General features: G+C 44.2%; 1 pseudogene; it reads left to right on the top strand.

Moving 5' to 3' along the window:
- Positions 1-21,010, top strand: part of LOC121542166 — a 154,937-nt pseudogene that overhangs the window by 91,191 nt on the left and 42,736 nt on the right.

The raw sequence follows: 21,010 nt of genomic DNA, 5'->3' as shown, positions 1-21,010 counted from the left end.
CACCAACGAGATAGAGGATCCAAATTTACCGTGTCTGCCTTAATGTTAATAAAACTCCATGGACCTTGTGCAGTGGAACCCAGAACGATGTGTGGCCACTTGGTTCCGGTGCTGTCCTTTCAGCACCACAATTCAAAGAACGCTCAAATCGCTTAAAAGAACCCTCATCAAGATCTGTTGCCTATGCCTAATAGTCCTACCCATCACATTATTATTATTAAAAATAGATTATCACTTCTAACAATGGTGCTCGTTTAGTAAAGTTAGATCAAAGTTGAATCGATATCTCGCAAGATCACATAATGATTAATTAGTATTTTAGCATAGTAGGCCTACAGTGGGGAGAACAAGTATTTGATACACTGCCGATTTTGCAGGTTTTCCTACTTACAAAGCATGTAGAGGTCTGTAATTTTTATCATAGGTACACTTCAACTGTGAGAGACGGAATCTAAAACAAAAATCCAGAAAATCACATTGTATGATTTTTAAGTAATTAATTTGCATTTTATTGCATGACATAAGTATTTGATCACCTACCAACCAATAAGAATTCCGGCTCTCACAGACCTGTTAGTTTTTCTTTAAGAAGCCCTCCTGTTCTCCACTCATTACCTGTATTAACTGCACCTGTTTGATCTCATTACCTGTATAAAAGACACCTGTCCACACACTCAATTAAACAGACTCCAACCTCTCCACAATGGCCAAGACCAGAGAGCTGTGTAAGGACATCAGGGATAAAATTGTAGACCTGCACAAGGCTGGGATGGGCTACAGGACAATAGGCAAGCAGCTTGGTGAGATGGCAACAACTGTTGGCGCAATTATTAGAAAATGGAAGAAGTTCAAGATGACGGTCAATCACCCTCAGTCTGGGGCTCCATGCAAGATCTCACCTCGTGGGGGCATCAATGATCATGAGGAAGGTGAGGGATCAGCCCAGAACTACACGGCAGGACCTGGTCAATGACCTGAAGAGAGCTGGGACCACAGTCTCAAAGAAAACCATTAGTAACACACTACGCCGTCATGGATTAAAATCCTGCAGCGCACGCAAGGTCCCCCTGCTCAAGCCAGCGCATGTCCAGGCCCATCTGAAGTTTTCCAATGACCATCTGGATGATCCAGAGGAGGAATGGGAGAAGGTCATGTGGTCTGATGAGACAATAATAGAGCTTTTTGGTCTAAACTCCACTCGCCGTGTTTGGAGGAAGAAGAAGGATGAGTACAATCCCAAGAACACCATCCCAACCGTGAAGCATGGAGGTGGAAACATCATTCTTTGGGGATGCTTTTCTGCAAAGGGGGCAGGACGACTGAACCGTATTGAGGGGAGGATGGATGGGGCCATGTATCAAGAGATCTTGGCCAACAACCTCCTTCCCTCAGTAAGAGCATTGAAGATGTGTCGTGGCTGGGTCTTCCAGCATGACAACGACCCGAAACACACAGCCAGGGCAACTAAGGAGTGGCTCCGTAAGAAGCATCTCAAAGTCCTGGAGTGGCCTAGCCAGTCTCCAGACCTGAACCCAATAGAAAATCTTTGGAGGGAGCTGAAAGTCCGTATTGCCCAGCGACAGCCCCGAAACCTGAAGGATCTGGAGAAGGTCTGTATGGAGGAGTGGGCCAAAATCCCTGCTGTAGTGTGTGCAAAACTGGTCAAGACCTACAGGAAACGTATGATCTCTGTAATTGCAAACAAAGGTTTATGTACCAAATATTATGTTCTGCTTTTGTGATGTATCAAATACTTATGTCATGCAATAAAATGCAAATTAATTACTTAAAAATCATGCAATGTGATTTTCTGGATTTTTGTTTTAGATTCCGTCTCTCACAGTTGAAGTGTACCTATGATAAAAATTACAGACCTCTACATGGTTTGTAAGTAGGAAAACCTGCAAAATCAGCAGTGTATCAAATACTTGTTCTCCCCACTGTATGTTACACCAAAAACACCTCCTCAGTCATTTCTTATCTGAAGCTTTGATTGAAACAGGCCTAATAGTTTGTTGACACCATCTGCTTTAATTAGCTCACGAAACAGTAATTCAAGAAGATCTAAATGCAATGATTGGCATGCAGTTTGGACATCTTACCGGTAAAACGTGAAGAATTATCTTTCACGAATAACAGTGATGACGGACTAACTGAAATGAGGTATGCCTAATAACCCTACATTGCAAACCCCAACCCCCAGCTGGAAATGTGCATGTTTCAGCAGTCACAGCATTCAGTGGTGGATCCTGTCAAAATCATTAAAGGTACATCTTTACATTTTAGTAATTTAGCAGATGCTCTTATCCAGAGCGACTTACAGTTTGTGAGTGCATACATTTTCATACTTTACTCACTTGCCAATATTCAACTTAGTGTTTATGCAATCTACATTTCATTGGTTTCTGATGTTCCTCTCAGCGCTGCAGGTGAAGACTATCTGCGCATCAACAGACTACGACCATCTCAACAAACTGCTAAATCCCACCATCTATTGGCAGGGGAAGACTGACCAGAGGGCCCTCATTTAGCTGGCTTCAGAGCAAGCTTCTGTGACACTTGGTGGGGCCATGAGAGCTGACACACCAGGTAGGCACCACAGGTACCACACTACTATATATCACAAGGTCTTCATGATTTGCCCTTGTAGAGCAAACTTAGTGTACTGTCTCACCCCTACTAAGTCTCCCATAAGAAAGTGGCCCCCAGTTATTTGGAAAGGAAATCATCTCCCAAATATCACAATTTCTAAAACAAGCCATAAAAAGTTGGTTGCAATTTCAATTTAATCCTCCAGAAACGACAGAAAAAATAATGCAACAAATATTGTGGTTAAACTCAAATATACTAATTGACAAAAAACCTTCTTTTTTTGGACACATAAAAAAAAAAAAGTATAATCTTCGTAAATTATATCATAGGTAGGACTGGTGGAGTTATGTCGCACATGCAGCTAACAAAAACATATGGAAATGTCGGCTCTACCCAAAATTACAACCACATAATTGCAGCCTTACCGCAAAAATGGAAGAGGAAAGTGGAAGGGGGAGAAAGTAAGGAACTTGTCTGTCGGCCTTGCATTAAAGAACAAAATTGGTTAAGGAAAACTGTGATGGATAAAAAAGTATACCAGTTTCATTTCAGGACCAAAGGATTGACAGCCGTCCCATATACAGTGGGGAGAACAAGTATTTGATACACTGCCGATTTTGCAGGTTTTCCTACTTACAAAGCATGTAGAGGTCTGTAATTTTTATCATAGGTACACTTTAACTGTGAGAGACGGAATCTAAAACAAAAAAACAGAAAATCACATTGTATGATTTTTAAGTTGACATAAGTATTTGATCACCTACCAACCAGTAAGAATTCCGGCTCTCACAGACCTGTTAGTTTTTCTTTAAGAAGCCCTCCTGTTCTCCACTCATTACCTGTATTAACTGCACCTGTTTGAACTCATTACCTGTATAAAAGACACCTGTCCACACACTCAATCAAACAGACTCCAACCTCTCCACAATGAGACCAGAGAGCTGTGTAAGGACATCAGGGATACAATTGTAGACCTGCAAAAGGCTGGGATGGGCTACAGGACAATAGGCAAACAGCTTGGTGAGAAGGCAACAACTGTTGGCGCAATTATTAGAAAATGGAAGAAGTTCAAGATGACGGTCAATCACCCTCGGTCTGGGGCTCCAAGCAAGATCTCACCTCTTGGGGCATCAATGATCATGAGAAAGGTGAGGGATCAGCCCAGAACTACACGGCAGGACCTGGTCAATGAACTGAAGAGAGCTGGGACCACAGTCTCAAAGAAAACCATTAGTAACACACTATGCCGTCATGGATTAAAATCCTGCAGCACATCAAGGTCCCCCTGCTCAAGCCAGCGCATGTCCAGGCCCGTCTGAAGTTTGCCAATGACCATCTGGATGATCCAGAGGAGGAATGGGAGAAGGTCATGTGGTCTGATGAGACAAAAGTAGAGCTTTTTGGTCTAAACTCCACTCGCCGTGTTTGGAGGAAGAAGAAGGATGAGTACAACCCCAAGAACACCATCCCAACCGTGAAGTATGGAGGTGGAAACATCATTCTTTGGGGATGCTTTTCTGCAAAGGGGACAGGTCGACTGCACCGTATTCAGGGGAGGATGGATGGGGCCATGTATCAAGAGATCTTGGCCAACAACCTCCTTCCCTCAGTAAGAGCATTGAAGATGGGTCATGGCTGGGTCTTCCAGCATGACAACGACCCGAAACACACAGCCAGGGCAACTAAGGAGTGGCTCCGTAAGAAGCATCTCAAGGTCCTGGAGTGGCCTAGCCAGTCTCCAGACCTGAACCCAATAGAAAATCTTTGGAGGGAGCTGAAAGTCCGTATTGCCCAGCGACAGCCCCGAAACCTGAAGGATCTGGAGAAGGTCTGTATGGAGGAGTGGGCCAAAATCCCTGCTGCAGTGTGTGCAAACCTGGTCAAGACCTACAGGAAATGTTTGATCTCTGTAATTGCAAACAAAGGTTTCTGTACCAAATATTAAGTTCTGCTTTTCTGATGTATCAAATACTTATGTCATGCAATAGAATGCAAATTAATTACTTAAAAATCATACAATGTGATTTTCTGGATTTTTGTTTTAGATTCCGTCTCTCACAGTTAAAGTGTACCTATGATAAAAATTACAGACCTCTACATGCTTTGTAAGTAGGAAAACCTGCAAAATCGGCAGTGTATCAAATACTTGTTCTCCCCACTGTATATATTGTGATGTCACGAGAGGCTACACAGCTTTCAGCGGGATTGCTCAAGTAGTGCAAGGAGACCAGGTTCAACCAAAACAAGGATTTTATTAAAGGTCTTGGGAAACTAACGAAAGTATAACACAATTCTGTTCTCTGGTGGCTCTTTAAGGGTTAACAGTTCAGGGATGTCTCTTCCACATCCAAAATCATAACTCTCCCCTCGCTCAAATAACTTTTCCCCAGTCTTACTGTATTCCACGTTGCAGCTAGTGGCCAACCCGGCAAAACGTCCTTCCAAATGTCCCACACGTATTTCCACAGGTGCATATATCCAAAGGTGAGTATTTCCCAAAGGTAAGTATTTCCAAATCCTTATATTCCTCATGGAAGTGGACGTGCAGCACTCTTGTCCTCCAGAGAGCCCAGCTTGAGACCGTGTCTCTTCCCTTCAACAAACCTTCAGCTCATCAGCCCCTGATTGGTTTCAGCTGCGTGGGAAGATTGGCCATAGAGGGTTGGAGTTCCCGACCATACCAGCAGATGGAGCCATAGCTGTCTGGGTTTGCAGCCATCTCAGGGGGATGTAACGTCCCTCCAGGACACAGCCTCTCGTGACATCACACATCCCCCTCCTCGGGACCGACGTCCTCGTCGGGGTAAAGGCAGCGAAGAAGGCATCACGCCGGGAGAGGGCGTCCGCATTGCCGTGGTGCTTGCCAGACTGCTCTCTCTTCAACTCTTCCAACTCTAGGACCAGGGACTCAGCCTCCTGTTGTCTCTCCTTGAGTTTCTTACTGAACGCATCAGCCTTGGTTTTAGCAGAGTTTAGCTTCTGTTGAGCAGCTTTCAGTTCCTTCTCTCTCTCTGCCTCCGCATTCTTCATCTTGTTCTCCAACACCTTGTACTTCTCCTCTGCCTTCTTCTGGACCTCCTTACTACTGCGCAGGGTCTCCTCACACTCCTCGATGGTCCTGCGCAGCCTCTCCAGCTCCTCCTGTTGCTTATGGAAGGAGCTCTGTTGGAGTTTAGCCTGGAGGATATCTAACTCTTCTGTCTTCATGTCTAACTGTTGCTTTAACAAACGATACCTCTCAGCGGTCCCCTTCCAGACCAGACAGTTCTTTGTCCAGATTCTGTAGCTCCGTCTCTGTGTCGGTCTGGGCACCTGCCATCCCTATCCGAGCCCGGGCGGGAGTGAGTAATTCGGAGGATTGCACCGAGCCTTCCCAGGATGAGTCTTGCCTCTCCGTTTCCGAGGTACTCGGGTTATCCTCTCCTGAGACTCTCTCCAGAGTGGGTAAAAGGCTGGGCAGTCTCGTCCAATTAGGACAGGGACGGGGAGGGAATCAACCACCCCGCCGTCGTGTGTATGGTTCCCCGTGTGCTGGTCTTGTAAGTTCAGTAATGGGGTATTCTCTGGTGTCCCCATGGACACAGGAAACTGGGAGGACTTTCCCCGGGGTCAGACACGTTGGGCCCACCAAATCCTTACGCACCAGGGTGGCCCGGCTACCAGAATCCAGTAAGGCCTCCACATCATGGTGATTCACAGTTACCGGGCAGGTGGGGGGGTCGATCTGGGCCGCCATCTACGACTCCCAAGAGCGAGGCAAAACGGTGTGTGGGTGCTGAGCTGGAGGACTCCGCAGTGGGCATAGGTTCATCGGCTGGTTTCCCACACTGCCAGGAGATATGTCCCATCTCCCCACACCCGGTAACACTGTCGAATTTCCCCCCTCCTGGTGTACTCTTCTTGGACCCGCCTGGTTTCTGGCTCCCCCTGGAGCCGGGATAAGTCCTGACGTGGCTGGGTTCGAGACCTTGGGGTCCTTTGGACGGGTTCTTCCCATTTGTGGTGGGGCCGCACTCCTGGGGTCTTTTCCGGGAAGCATTCAGCATCTCCGCTGTGGCCTGGTACTTTTCCACAGCTTCCACGGTCAGCTCAGCCGTGGTCAAGGCCTGTTGACTGATGAACCGTTTTGCCTCATAAGGCAGGGGCGCGTAGGTAACGATCCACCACAACGGCCTCCACCACCGCCGCTGCTGTATTCCTCTGCGGATCCAGCCATTTCCTTGCGATTCGGACAAGTTCATGCATCTGCGCCCGAGGAGGTTGGTCTGGTTGGAAGGTCCAGCTGTGAAAGCGCTGGGCCATACCAAACTTTGTGAGTCCATATCTGCTGAGGATCTCAGACTTCAGGGCATCATAGTCAGTAACCTGGTCAGGGCCCAGGTCCCGGACAGCATTCAGCGATTCCCCGGTTAGAAAGGGGGCTAACAGACCAACCCACTGTTGCTTGGGCCAGGCTTCCCTAGTGGCCGTGGCCTCAAATGCATGCAGGTATGCCTCAATGTCATCGGTAGCTCCCATCTTAGATATAAAGTCACTTGCCTTTATTGGGCGGGTATTTTGGACCACCCTCTGTCTCTGCAACTGCAATTCCTCTGCCTTCAGAAGGTTGGCTTTCTTTTGCTCCTCCAAGAGAGCCACGTTTGCTTGCATCTGGGCTTGCTGGCCAGCAACAAGGGCTTTCAATATGTCCTCCATTTCAGTCGGGCGGGGAGCCTACGGCCAACTTGGAAAACTGGGTGATCAAACCTTCGGTATCCTCCTCTGACATGCACTAACGCTTGAGGCGTGCCCGTATTCTCCACCATCTGTGATGTCACGGAGGCTACACAGCTTTCAGCGGGATTGCTCAAGTAGTGCAAGGAGACCAGGTTCAACCAAAACAAGGATTTTATTAAAGGTCTTGGGAAACTAACGAAAGTATAACACAATTCTGTTCTCTGGTGGCTCTTTAAGGGTTAACAGTTCAGGGATGTCTCTTCCACATCCAAAATCATAACTCTCCCTCGCTCAAATAACTTTTCCTCAGTCTTACTGTATTCCACGTTGCAGCTAGTGGCCAACCCAGCAAAACGTCCTTCCAAATGTCCCACACGTATTTCCACAGGTGCATATATCCAAAGGTGAGTATTTCCCAAAGGTAAGTATCTCCAAATCCTTATATTCCTCATGGAAGTGGACGTGCAGCACTCTTGTCCTCCAGAGAGCCCAGCTTGGAGACCGTGTCTCTTCCCTTCAACAAACCTTCAGCTCATCAGCCCCTGATTGGTTTCAGCTGCGTGGGAAGATTGGCCATAGAGGGTTGGAGTTCCCGACCATACCAGCAGATGGAGCCATAGCTGTCTGGGTTTGCAGCCATCTCAGGGGGGATGTAACGTCCCTCCAGGACACAGCCTCTCGTGACATCACAATATATATATATATATATATATATATGTGAATGTATATGTATATATATATGTGAATGTATATATATATGTGAATGTATATGTATATATATATGTGAATGTATATATATATATATATATATATATATATATATATATATATATATATATATAAAACATGGGGGATTGGAAGTGATGCAGACAATTACATTGATGGAAGTTACAATCTATCTGCAATATTAAGCTGCTCTACCCCCTTAGATTTAAAAAAATATATTAAAAATTAAAAAAATAATAAAAAATAATTTAAAAAAATTAAAAAAATTAAGTGGCCCCCATATTTGGTAAATTGTACTTAATTCTGCCACAAATATGCCCCCCAAAAATAATGTAAAAACAAAATATAGTACTTGTTTGAAACATTACATGTATAAATTACACAATGTTTAAAATCTTTACAAAATTTGTGCAACAATCACATGTAACCTTTCTTTCAAAAGGCTACATTGACACACTGCAGAGACTCCTGTTTGAGGAGGTGGTCCAAAGCCCCAGGCACTGCCAGGCTCTGCTGGCACAGGTGGAGGTGCTGGACAGTCTCTGCTCCAGCTACGCCAGGCCAGAGAAAATGGGCAATCAAGCCAGTGTAGTTTCCTGTCACATCAGGGAACTCTGCACAGGACGACACGAATCAGCCTTCACAAATACTGCCAACACCAGCCAACAAAACTGCGATATGCAGTATGTTTGTAACGTCTGTAAATAGAGAACATGAAGCAATTACTTTTTCGTATTGTTGTGCTTGCTCCTGTGATGTGGCATTACATTTTCTGAAACATGGTGCCTGACTCTGCTACTCCTCTTCCCCATTCCTCTGTCTGTCCATGTATTTGGCATGCTGCAGCACCCACCGAGCAAAACAGACTTCAGCAAATCCAGGGTGCAGGGTCATGCATCTGACACTGTCTTGTAACTCGGGGTCCTCTCATTTCTCCATGACCTGTATAACAATACATTTTTGTGTTAGAGTATTAGACCTAAATAAGGATGACTATGGGACATGTATAGCTTGGTAACCCATAGGCAACAAACAACACATGGTCACCGGAACTAATCAGTTCTAGTCAAGCTACTGAAACTTACCCGAGTCACATTTCGACAGCAGATGTTGTCCTCAGCTGTTGGCATGTTTTCGCAGTGGCCACCACAAGAACACCTATGGGTAAAAACATATGTTATTATTAAGTAGCAGATCACTGCAGCTAATTAAGTAATCTCCATTCATTCTAAACAGTGGCATGGAAATACACTGGCATGGATAAAGTAAGCAAATAGCTAGCTAGCTAAGAAGCTAATAACAAACCACTGTCATAATTGCCAGTTTTACATTTAGGCTGATGGCTATGTTGCCATTACCTAGCAACTATCACCATAAGCACCATAAACTAAACCAGTGAATAAACAAATCGGTAAGGCTCTGGTTTATTATGTTTACAGATAACATTTATATAGAGGCTTTGTCATAACTTTCAGTGTTGTGCCAGCTAGAGATACATTTAGCAAGCTTACATTAGCTATCTATAACGACGTACTACATAACGTTACATACCATTCAGACACGTCGCTGGGCAGGGATGGTTGAACTTCGTTTTCCAAACTCACATCTTCTTCGTCGCTAGAAGCCAACGGCTCGAACATATATGGTTGGATCTGTTGGAATTCTCTGTAGATCTTCCAAGGGAAGAGAATCTCCCTCTGGGATGTAGTCAGACACAAAGCTGCTCTCGCTGTCAGAGACAACTGTGTTGCCCATTTTTACACCGTGTTGTGTGTGTGTGTTGCCGGAACTATAAGCCAGCACAGGTAAACACCCACTTTTGCAAGGTAACGCCTGCCCTTCGACCTTACGCCTGCCCACATGTGAAAGTTCATGTAAATCATGTGATTAATGACGTGTGTTTTGGGTGTGTGTTTTGGGTCATTGTCCTGTTGAAAAACAAATGATAGTCCAACTAATCGCAAAGCAGATGGTAGCCATGCTGGTTAAGTGTGCCTTGAATTCTAAATAAATCACCAACAGTGTCACCAGCAAAGCACCCCCACACCATCATACCTCCTCCTCCATGCTTCACGGTGGGAACCACACATGCGGAGATCATCCGTTCACCTACTCTGCGTCTCACAAAGACACGGCGGTTGGAACCAAAAATCTCACATTTGGACTCATCAGACCAAAGGACAGATTTCCACCGGTCTAATGTCCATTGCTCGTGTTTCTTGGCCCAAGAAAATCTCTTCTTATTATTGGTGTCCTTTAGTAGTGGTTTCTTTGCAGAAATGTACCATGAAGGCCTGATTCACGCAGTCTCCTCTGAACAGTTGATGTTGAGATGTGTCTGTTACTTGAACTCATTTATTTGGGCTGCAATCTGAGGTGCAGTTAACTCTTATTAACTTATCCTCTGCAGCAGAGGCAACTCTGGGTCTTTCTTTCCTGTGGCAGTCCTCATGAGAGCCAGTTCCATCATAGTGCTTGATGGTTTTTGCGACTGCACTTGAAGAAACTTTCAAAGTTCTTGAAATGTTCCGGATTGACTGACCTTCATGTGTTAAAGTAATGACGGACTGTCGTTTCTCTTTGCTTATTTGAGCTGTTCTTGCCATAATATGGACATGGTCTTTTACCAAATAGGGCTATCTTCTGTATACCCCCCTACCTTGTCACAACAAAACTGATTGGCTCAAACGCATTAAGAAGGAAAGAAATTCCACAAATTAACTTTTAACAACGCACACCTGTTAATTTAAATGCATTCCAGGTGACTACCTCATGAAGCTGGTTGAGAGAATGGGAAGAGTGTGCAAAGCTGTCATCAATGCAAAGGGTGGCTAGTTTGAAGAATCTCAAATATAAAATATATTTTGATTTGTTTAACACTTTTTGGGTTACTACATGACTATTTCATAGTTTTGATGTTTTTGACTATTTTTTTACAATGTAGAAAATAGTAAAAATAAAGAAAAACCCTGGAATGAGTAGGTGTGTCTAAAATGTTGCCTGGTACTGTACCTACTACAGTACATACCATTTTATTTGCCAATGCTATACACTCTTAGAAAAAAAGGTGTTATCTAGAACCTAAAAGGATTCTTCGGCTGTCCCCATAGGAGAACCCTTTGAATAACTATTTTTGGTTCTAGGTAGAACCCTTTTGGGGTCCATGTAGAACCCTTTCCACAGAGGGTTCTGCATGGAACTCAAAATGCCTCTACCTGGAACCAAAAATAGTTCTACCTGGAACCAAAAAGGGTTTTCCTATGGGGACAGCCGAAGAACCGTTTTGGAACCCTTTTTATAAGAGTGTTGTTACGAACCCCGTGGCTCTAAACGTCTAGGGTGGATGGACATGAGACCCGTAACATAAATTATGCAAATTAGGAGTGTGGCATGGAGCAGTGAGAACAAATGTGACACAACAACCATGAACTACCATCAAACACAAATGGTTTATTTCAGAACACACGGTAAGGGTTTGGGAAAAAGGGCTGAGCAGGACCCAAGAAATGAAACAATAGTGTAAAACCCCCTAAACTGATCTAGCCTGCCTGAAGAACCGCTAGGCTACTGCTAGTCATACAAAAGTACAGTGGGTGGTCCGCTCAGGTCTAACTAGTGTTTTTAGACAGATTTCTTCCTACGGGTAATGTACGCCCAAGGGCAACTAGCTTAAACTCCCCTTTTCCCAGAAACACACAAAGCTACCAAACAGGGTAATCAGCAATTAAGTAGTACACAATACACAGGACACCCACCACAGTATCCACACTCACCTAACAAAACAGTAGTCTAACAGAATTACCAATCATAATAAACAGCAACTTAGTGAGTAACCAAAAACAGGACACCACCGTGTCCATACTCACATCCGGAAATATTCTCTCTCTCTCTCAACAAACACAAGACTGGTTTTTATACAATGGGCTGTGTGATTGAACAAACGAGTAACAGGTGGTGCAATGCACAGGAATGTTCACTGATTGGTCCAATCAGCAGACACCTCAACGACCACCAATCAGGAACATACAGGACACCTGTGATTAGGGCAGAAGGAGAGAAACACACCAAAACACAGGATACCTGTATCCGTAACACTCCCCACCCTTAAAAGAGCAAACCACAATGGTTTGCGACACACCATACTATCACAACACCCAAATTCACAAATCATCCTATCGGGATAACAAAAAAAAACCTAGATCATTACACACGAGACAAAGCATCTGCCAACACATTAACATGATCAGACCACTCAGTTGAATAAATGACCAGATCATCAAGGTAAGCACTACAATTAGGAACTCCAGCCAATACTGTGTTAACCAGGCGTTGGAAAGTGGCTGGTGCGTTCCGCATCCCAAATAATCTCATGTCCATCCACCCTAGACGTTTAGAGCCACGGGGTTCGTAACATAAAGTGGGGGTTCGTCCGGGATCCATCCCGTGCTACTCATGCAAATTAGTAAGTGTCTGGTTCAGTGTTGAGCTTGGCAGCTGTACTACCTTTTTTTTTTGTGTGTTCAGTAGTCGACGGCTCGTGTTGCTAGTAGGATGGCTACTTTTGAGTTGGAGGCATTTTTGGAAAACCCTACGTGGGAGGTTTTTGATAATTGCCGTAGAGTGGATCTACAGGCTTTGGCTGACCACTTTTCTGTACCCATACCGAGGGGTTTAGTGAAAGCAGAAGTTAGGGAAGTAGTGCTAGCGATATTGTTAAACGAGCGAGTGCTTGAGTTACCGCCGCCTGAGTCTGCTGCTCCTGTAGGGGGATGTGGTTGCTGTTCCTGTAAGCCCATCAGTGTCTGAGGACGAGACTAAGGCTCCAGCCACATTGCCCCGTTATGACCCACTCTCCCCACTGACTGACAGTGATGCCAGGATGGATGTCCGCTCGACACGGCTCCAAATGGAGGCGGAAGAGCGGGCACAAATCAGGCAAGACAAGCTGGAGATGCGTAAATGGAGCTAGAGGCAGAACAGGAGACGCGTAAGCTAGAGGCAGAACAGGAGACGCGTAAGCTAGAGGCAGAACAGGAGACGCGTAAGCTAGAGGCAGAACAGGAGACGCGTAAGATGGAACTGGAGATGCGTAAGATGGAACTGGAGGTGCGTAAAATGGAACTAGAGGAAGAAACAGCGAGGTTAGTCTCTGCTAATACTATGCCTGCTAGTGAGCCATCCTCACCAGCTGTGTCATCTGCTACGTTTGATATTAGTAGGCAGATCACCTTGGTACCTGTGTTCAGGGAGTCAGAGGTTGATTCCTATTTCAGTGTGTTTGAACGTATAGCGGTAGCATTGAAATGGCCCGAAGAGGTATGGTGCCTATTACTTCAGTGTAAACTAACAGGTAAAGCCCAAGAGGTTCTGGCAGCGCTACCTCTTGAAGACAGTTTGAATTATGAATTGGTCAAAGCTACTGTTCTTCGTGCCTATGAGCTTGTTCTGAGGCATATCGACAGAGATTTAGGTCTCATAAAAAGTCTCCTACTCAGACTTATGTGGAGTTTGCTAGAGACAAAGGAAATCTGTTTGACAAATGGCACAGTGCTAGTAAGGTAACTGATTTTAACTCTCTACGGGAGTTAATCTTGTTAGAAGAGTTTAAAAATTGTTTACCGGAACGCATTGTAGTTTATCTGAACGAACAGAAAGTATCCTCACTGTCGGAAGCGTCTGTATTGGCAGACGAGTTTGTGTTGACGCATAAGAGCGTGTTTTCGGCTCGTACGGAGAGCAGGGCTGCGGAGTTGCTAACTTTTAATCCTAGTCGACCAGCAGTACATCCAGCACGCCCAAAAGATGTAGCGTCACTGTTTCTATTGTCATAAGGTGGGACATATGGTTAATGATTGCTTTCTGCTAAAACGCTAAACCGGGGATGCCTCAGCACGCCAGGCCGCCAACGGGTGTTGGGCTGATTCGTACGGTTGTAAGGCCGGAATCAAGACAGAGGCCTCATAGTGAATGTGGTTTGAAAGTCCCTGTCCCAGATCACAGTTAGGAACCGTTCATTTTTGAGGGGTTTGTTTCTATATCAGATGACGAAGCGTCTCAGCGTCCAGTTAGAATCCTCAGAGATACTGGTGCGGCGCAGTCGTTCATACTAGCTGATGTGTTGCCCTTGTCTAATAATACATATTGTGGTTCAAGTGTGTTAGTACAAGGAATTGAAATGGGTTTCGTCCCAGTGCCATTGCACTTTGTGAACGTACACTCTGAGTTAGTCAGTGGATTGTTCAGAGTGGGCGTACGTCCTATGTTGCCAGTAAAAGGTGTGACATTTATAATGGGCAACGATATTGCCGGAGGAAAGGTGATACCCATATTGGAGGTATTGGATAAAAGTGACCAGTCTCTCTCCGAGGAGCTGGCACAGGGGTTATCCAGATGTGTTCCCCGCTTGTGCTGTCACACGTGCTCAAGCACGACAAGTGGGTGAAGTAATAGATTTGTCGAACACGATTCTATTCAGAGAGTGTGACCCAGAGGATAGTTCGGGTGCTACCTCTGGTAAGCTGGTGCAGTCTGACCAACAGCCCAGAGAAAGGAAGAAGGATGTGGAACTTGTTGCTGAGGCAATACAGTTACCAGTTACTCGTGAGCAGCTGATCGCTAACCAACAGGTTGACATTAGCCTGGCTAAATTTTTTCTAGTGTTGTCTCAGAGGACGAGCTAAAGAAGAAAAACATGGCATATTTCATTGATGGTAATCTCCTCATGCGTAAATGGACATCCCATGTTGACGCTGGCGAAGATTGGAATGCTGTTTACCAAATAGTGATTCCTACAGCCTTTCGACAAAATGTTTTATCCCTCGCTCATGATCACCCGTGGTCCGGACATCTGGGAGTCACCAAGACTTATGATCGTGTTTTGCGACATTTCTTTTGGCCTGGCTTAAAACAAGATGTGGCTCAGTTCTGTCGGACTTGCCACACCTGTCAAGTAGTTGGGAAACCGAACCAGGTTATTTCCCCCGCGCCTCTTTGTCCCATACCGGCCATAGGTGAACCATTCGAACATGTGATGGTTGATTGTGTTGGACCATTACCAAAAACAAAATCTGGTAACCAGTTTGTTAACAATTATGTGTGTGGCCACCAGGTACCCAGAGGCCATTCCTCTGCGAAGGATTACTGCTCCGGTGGTGAGTAAAGCGTTGATCAAATTCTTCTCAACTTTTGGATTACCTAAGGTGATAAACTGATCAGGGTACGAATTTCCTTTCTAAACTTTTCAAACAAGTGTTAAAGTCCTTGTCAGTTACACACCGTGTGTCAAGCGCATATCACCCAGAGTCTCAGGGTGCGCTTGAACGTTGGCATCAGACCCTGAAGTCTATGCTCCGTAAATATTGCTTGGAATCTGGGAAAAGGGGAGTCTTTATGTTACGAACCCCGTGGCTCTAAACGTCTAGGGTGGATGGACATGAGACCCGTAACATAAATTATGCAAATTAGGAGTGTGGCATGGAGCAGTGAGAACAAATGTGACACAACAACCATGAACTACCGTCAAACACAAATGGTTTATTTCAGAACACACGGTAAGGGTTTGGGAAAAAGGGCTGAGCAGGACCCAAGAAATGAAACAATAGTGTAAAACCCCCTAAACTGATCTAGCCTGCCTGAAGAACCGCTAGGCTACTGCTAGTCATACAAAAGTACAGTGGGTGGTCCGCTCAGGTCTAACTAGTGTTTTTAGACAGATTTCTTCCTACGGGTAATGTACGCCCAAGGGCAACTAGCTTAAACTCCCCTTTTCCCAGAAACACACAAAGCTACCAAACAGGGTAATCAGCAATTAAGTAGTACACAATACACAGGACACAACAGTATCCACACTCACCTAACAAAACAGTAGTCTAACAGAATTTACCAATCATAATAAACAGCAACTTAGTGAGTAACCAAAACCAGGACACCACCGTGTCCATACTCACATCCGGAAATATTCTCTCTCTCTCAACAAACACAAGACTGGTTTTTATACAATGGGCTGTGTGATTGAACAAACGAGTAACAGGTGGTGCAATGCACAGGAATGTTCACTGATTGGTCCAATCAGCAGACACCTCAACGACCACCAATCAGGAACATACAGGACACCTGTGATTAGGGCAGAAGGAGAGAAACACACAAAAACACAGGATACCTGTATCCGTAACAAGTGTACACCACATATTTATATTCTGGATTCTGACATTTGTTGATTTCTTTTTTAGAATTGTTGATCATTTATGTATTTGTATTATATTTGCTAGAAATTCTACTGCACTGTTGGAGCTAGTAACATAAGCATTTCGCTGCGCCTGCTATAACACCTGCAAATATGTTGACACGACCAATAAACGTTGATTTGATTTATTGAGTCTCGCTAGAAAACTGGGTGTAGTAATGGCAAAATATGGAACTACAATGTACAGAAGGCTTGTGTAAACTGATGTTCATTGGAAATCATTAGTTCCTGGTATTGATTAAGAAAATCTGACATGGTCAGGAACATTTGGATGGCTCGGTACATACTGTGTGAACGACTGATGCTCTGTGTGAGAACGAATGACAAACTGAACAAACAGATTTGATCAGAACTTTCTCGTTTTTTTACATTTACATTTTTTACATTTTAGTCATTTAGCAGACGCTCTTGACCAGAGCGACTTACAGTTAGTGAGTGCATACATTTTTTCATACTGGCACCCCGTGGGAATCGAACCCACAACCCTGGCGTTGCAAGCGCCATGCTCTACCAACTGAGCTACACGAGACCCGTCAATACTTTAGCCAGTGTCAATGCTTTGGTAACACTTAATTTTAAGGGGTCCTTATTATAGTGTAATTATATATGTAGTTACACTGTAACAACTATTGTAGTTAATCGCAATAACTCATAGTTACACTGTAATAACAACATGTAACTGGTGGTAATTGCAGTCTGTAATTACAGAGGTGTAACAACAAATGCTTATTTCCATGCTTGTTACAACAATTTAGCGTTTAGTTTCTTCTTAGCTGCATCCGATTCAGTAATAACTGTCACAAGGTTGTAATCTCGTGGCCAGATGCGATGGGTGTCCGAGATTACAAAGGTTGGAGGCTCAATAGGCTCTAATTACCTACCCGTGAATGCGCACTTTTCAAACTTTCCGCTCAATGTTGTTGCTTGCACTTGCCCCCAAAAAGTGTACTATCTGGGTTAACTTGGTTGAGTTTACAAAAACAGATCAGATATACAGTGGGGGAAAAAGTATTTAGTCAGCCACCAATTGTGCAAGTTCTCCCACTTAAAAAGATGAGAGAGGCCTGTAATTTTCATCATAGGTACACGTCAACTATGACAGACAAAATGAGAATTTTTTTCCAGAAAATCACATTGTAGGATTTTTAATGAATTTATTTGCAAATTATGGTGGAAAATAAGTATTTGGTCAATAACAAAAGTTTCTCAATACTTTGTTATATACTCTTTGTTGGCAATGACACAGGTCAAACGTTTTCTGTAAGTCTTCACAAGGTTTTCACACACTGTTGCTGGTATTTTGGCCCATTCCTCCATGCAGATCTCCTCTAGAGCAGTGATGTTTTGGGGCTGTCGCTGGGCAACACGGACTTTCAATTCCCTCCAAAGATTTTCTATGGGGTTGAGATCTGGAGACTGGCTAGGCCACTCCAGGACCTTGAAATGCTTCTTACGAAGCCACTCCTTTGTTGCCCAGGCGGTGTGTTTGGGATCATTGTCATGCTGAAAGACCCAGCCACGTTTCATCTTCAATGCCCTTGCTGATGGAAGGAGGTTTTCACTCAAAATCTCACGATATATGGCCCCATTAATTATTTCCTTTACACGGATCAGTTGTCCTGGTCCCGTTGCAGAAAAACAGCCCAAAAGCATGATGTTTCCACCCCCATGCTTCACAGTAGGTATGGTGTTCTTTGGATGCAACTCAGCATTCTTTGTCCTCCAAACACGACGAGTTGAGTTTTTACCAAAAAGTTATATTTTGGTTTCATCTGACCAATTCCAGCTCTCACAGACCTGTTAGTTTTTCTTTAAGAAGCCCTCCTGTTCTCCACTCATTACCTGTATTAACTGCACCTGTTTGAACTCGTTACCTGTACAAAAAACACCTGTCCACATACTCAATCAAACAGACTCCAACCTCCTGTTCTCCACTCATTACCTGTATTAACTGCACCTTTTTGAACTCGTTACCTGTACAAAAAACACCTGTCCACATACTCAATCAAACAGACTCCAACCTCTCCACAATGGCCAAGACCAGAGAGCTGTGTAAGGACATCAGGGATACAATTGTAGACCTGCACAAGGCTGGGATGGGCTACAGGACAATGGGCAAGCAGCTTGGTGAGAAGGCAACAACTGTTGGCGCTTTATTAAAAAATGGAAGAAGTTCAAGATGACGGTCAATCACCCTCGGTCTGGGGCTCCATGCAAGATCTCACCTCGTGGGGCATCAATGATCATGAGGAAGGTGAGGGATCAGCCCAGAACTACACGGCAGGACCTGGTCAATGACCTGAAGAGAGCTGGGACCACAGTCTCAAAGAAAACCATTAGTAACACACTACGCCGTCATGGATTAAAATCCTGCAGCGCACGCAAGGTCCCCCTGCTCAAGCCAGTGCATGTCCAGGCCCGTCTGAAGTTTGCCAATGACTGGATGATCCAGAGGAGGAATGGGAGAAGATCATGTGGTCTGATGAGACAAAAATAGAGCTTTTTGGTCTAAACTCCACTCGCCGTGTTTGGAGGAAGAAGAAGGATGAGTACAACCCCAAGAACACCATCCCAACCGTGAAGCATGGAGGTGGAAACATCATTCTTTGGGGATGCTTTTCTGCAAAGGGGACAGGATGACTGCACCGTATTGAGGGGAGGATGGATGGGGCCATGTATCGCGAGATCTTGGCCAACAACCTCCTTCCCTCAGTAAGAGCATTGAAGATGGGTCGTGGCTGGGTCTTCCAGCATGACAACGACCCAAAACACACAGCCAGGGCAACTAAGGAGTGGCTCCGTAAGAAGCATCTCAAGGTCCTGGAGTGGCCTAGCCAGTCTCCAGACCTGAACCCAATAGTAAATATTTGGAGGGAGCTGAATGTCCATATTGCCCAGCAACAGCCTCGAAACCTGAAGGATCTGGAGAAGGTCTGTATGGGGGAGTGGCCCAAAATCCCTGCTGCAGTGTGTGCAAACCTGGTCAAGACCTACAGGAAATGTATGTTCTCTGTAATTGCAAACAAAGGTTTCTGTACCAAATATTAAGTTCTGCTTTTCTGATGTATCAAATACTTATGTCATGCAATAAAATGCAAATTAATTACTTAAAAATCATACAATGTGATTTTCTGGATTTTTGTTTTAGATTCCGTCTCTCACAGTTTATGTGTACCTATGATAAAAATTACAGACCTCTACATACTTTGTAAGTAGGAAAACCTGCAAAATCGGCAGTGTATCAAATACTTGTTCTCCCCCCTGTATCTGTAATATCTGGATAAGTACAAGGTCGTCGCTACTTGTTATACAGGATTTAGCTATTTAAAGTTAAGTGTAATTTTATAGTTACCTATGAGCAATTTCTATATAATACGTATTACTCATTGCCAAGTGAAAATACCTACAAACAAAAGATGAGCTTCTACTTTAGTCAACTTTATTGCAACGTAAAAAATTCCTTACATTTCTTTAAAAAAATAATTTTTAGACTAATCATTTTATTAAACAAAGATATAGGCCTATTCAATAACATAAAAATAACTATTCTAGTGGTGACTCAATTATGTAGCCTACAGTATGATGAGTAGCCTAGATAGCTAATTTAGAAAAATGGGATTGTCTTTTTCTTCCCTTTTTAACATTACAAGTAAATATGGAAATCGCCAACTCTGTCTCTGAGTCTGACTTCATCGGTTTCTTTCTTGTAAGCATTTTCCCATCCTGGAGTCTGAGACCTTGTGAGAATCTGTGGTAGAGAAAAATAATGTATGACAATTTAGCATAGACACTACATTACATTTTTACATTTACATTTTAGTCATTTAGCAGACGCTCTTATCCAGAGCGACTTACAGTTAGTGAACACATATATATATATATTATTTTTTTTACTGGCCCCCCGTGGGAATCGAACCCACAACCCTGGCGTTGCAAACGCCATGCTCTATCAACTGAGCTACATCCCTGCCGGCCATTCCCTCCCCTACCCTGGACGACGCTGGGCCAATTTTGCGCCGCCCATGAGTCTCCCGGTCATGGCCGGCTGCGACAGAGCCTGGATTCGAACCAGGATCTCTAGTGGCACAGTTAGCACTGCGATGCACCCCTAGTTATCATCATCATGATTTATGTCGTTTTGGCTATATCTAGCTAGGCCTAGCTAGCTACCTAGGTAGTTGTTGTGTTATCCAGCTAGCAATAATAGTGCTTGCTAAAACTAAGTTAGCTAGTTTAGCTACATTGAAAAGGAACTAATGTTACTCATAATGTGTTGACACAAGTATCTAACTAACTAGCAAGCTAACGTTAACATTCTGGGTGTGTCACACGTAATACCCTTGGGTAACAGATACCCTAAGAACAAGGTTCGGGGAAGATAAGACCATCGAGCCCAGTTAATGTTAGCTAGCTAGCTAGTTAGCTAGATAGTAGCGACCATAGCCAGTCAAAGTTAGAAAAGTAGCTAGCTAGCGTGCTAGCAAATAAAAAACAACTAGTTGGTAGGCCCAACAAAAATGCCAGCTAACATTTGCTATCTAACTAGCTACAGTTAGCTATTCAGCCAACACTAGGCTAGCTAGCTAGCAAATGCTAGCTAACCACCTATGCTAAATCGTCCGGCAGAATTAATGTATACAAACAATTTTAAAAAAGCATGCAAAACATACTTTCTATCTCCTGTGTTGATGTTTTTGAGCTACAGCACTTTGTTCTTGCGCGGAAATCTTTCAT

This window comes from Coregonus clupeaformis, chromosome 27, assembly GCF_020615455.1.
Source record: "Coregonus clupeaformis isolate EN_2021a chromosome 27, ASM2061545v1, whole genome shotgun sequence".
Classification (NCBI taxonomy): domain Eukaryota; kingdom Metazoa; phylum Chordata; class Actinopteri; order Salmoniformes; family Salmonidae; genus Coregonus; species Coregonus clupeaformis.
This window is presented reverse-complemented; position numbering and strand designations above follow the sequence as displayed.